This window comes from Schistocerca americana, chromosome X (assembly GCF_021461395.2).
Source record: "Schistocerca americana isolate TAMUIC-IGC-003095 chromosome X, iqSchAmer2.1, whole genome shotgun sequence".
Lineage (NCBI taxonomy): Eukaryota > Metazoa > Arthropoda > Insecta > Orthoptera > Acrididae > Schistocerca > Schistocerca americana.
This window is the reverse complement of record NC_060130.1, coordinates 199,381,145-199,383,076: the sequence shown is the minus strand read 5'-3', so window position 1 is coordinate 199,383,076 and position 1,932 is coordinate 199,381,145. Positions and strand designations below refer to the sequence as shown.

Here is a 1,932-nt window from a genome sequence, read left to right as displayed (position 1 = left end):
GACAAAGCAAAGACGAAGTTCGTTACAAGAAATGCTCAATACGTCCACCATCATTCCTCAACAATAGCTGTAGTCGAGGAATAATGTTCTAAACAGCACTGTAAAGCACGTCCGGAATTATGGTGAGACATTGGCGTCGGATGTTGTCTTTCGGCATCCCTAGAGATGTCGGTCGATCAGGATACACTTGCGACTTCAGGTAACCCCAAAGCCAATCACCGCACGGACTGAGATCTGGGGACCTGGGAGGCCAAGCATGACGAAAGTGGTGGCTGAGCACACGATCATCACCAAACGACGCGCGTAAGATATCTTTCACGCGTCTAGCAATATGGGGTGGTTCTAATAAAACCCCATGTCATTCCAAGCATGTGTGTCAATTTTTACTTCTCTATCTATATTATTCCGTGGTTTATTAAGTTTTCAAATTTGTACTGACCTTTTATCACCCGGTACTATTCAAGTTCCATGCCTATAATTTATACCAATTTAGGTTTACACTAATAGTTTTCTAAAGACACGTCGATCGACAAAATCGGATGAACGGCGTAGATTTTGAAAATTCGTTGCTGGGTTTTTCTTGTATAATTTAGTCAGATACTAAACTTTAAAATAATAAAGATATTGAAAATCTGATTACACTATCAGATTCGTCGTGCAAATAATCGTAATGTACATGTTTCCTTTTGAGGTATCATGATTCATCTGGCTACTATTAATTTCTATACGAACTGTGAAATGTCTGCCATTAACGTTTCACAAAGTCCGCGATCTGTTTCACTCGCGGCATGTCTCCTTCATCGACATAGTGTCACGAAATTCCCAGCCTTGCTGTCGGCTGGACCACGTGGTCCGGCCTTTGTTCAGTATCATGGGGTTGCTAACGAGCCGCCGCTTGCCGAGCTGCCCGAGAGGTGGACGCCAACTCTTAACTTAAAATATTTCCAGGGCACCTCAACTCGCCTGTTACCTCACAACGGACAGTCAGTACATAATCTAAAAATTGTTTAGAGTGTTTTCTTCCGACGATTTAAGGGGCCTGCAAAGGAAACTAAAACAAATGTAATTGGGGGGTAATAACCCATAGAATGCTCAAATGTCCTTTTTCATTTTCACATGCATTCGAAACGCCGTTAAAGTGAAGAACTTCCGCGCATCAAATCAAGAACCAGACCTCGACGAATCGAAAGACAGGCATAGCATATAACATTGAAGGGGAAAAAATCGCAACACCGAGAAGGAGTTGTGCGACATAAAAGAAAGTTGGTAGGCGTGTTTGTACATCTGAAAGACTGTATCTATTCAAATTTCGCACCAGCTGCATGAGAGTGGCGCTAGTAGATCCACTAACGTAAACTAACCTAAACTTCGCCTGAACAGGCCCAACGGTACCGACCGACCGCGGTGTCATACTCAGCCCACAGGCGTCATTGGATGCGGATATGTAGAGGCATGTGGTCAGCACACTGCTCTCCCGTCCGTATGTCAGTTTACGAGACCAGAGCCACTACTTATCAGTTAAGTAGCTTCTCAGTTTGCCTCACAGGGGCTGAGTGCACAACGCTTGCCAACAGCACTCAGCTGATCGGATGGTCGCCCATCCAGGTGCTAGCCCAGCCCGACAGCGCTTAACTTCGGTAATCTGATGGGAACCGGTGTTACCACTGCGTCAAGGCCGTTGGCAGTAGCTCCACTATGTGGAAGCAAATCAAGTTTGCTTTAAATACACGCCGCAACGGTCGTGAGCTTTAGTTACCTTTGAGATTGGACGTGGTGAGTTGGTGTTAGTCAAGAATGCCTTTAAAGGCGACAAAGACGCTGTTGTCAATACTTCACTGAATTTGAACGACATCGCGTAATAGGGCTACGTGAAGTTGTATGTTTCTTCTGCAGTACTGCAGAAAAACTTGGCTGGAATGTAGCCACTGAACA

General features: G+C 44.8%; 1 pseudogene; it reads right to left on the bottom strand.

Annotated features, from left to right (window-relative positions):
• Nucleotides 1-1,565: 1,565 nt before the first annotated feature.
• On the bottom strand, nucleotides 1,566-1,683 carry LOC124556993 (annotated as a pseudogene).
• Between the last annotated feature and the right edge of the window lie 249 nt (nucleotides 1,684-1,932).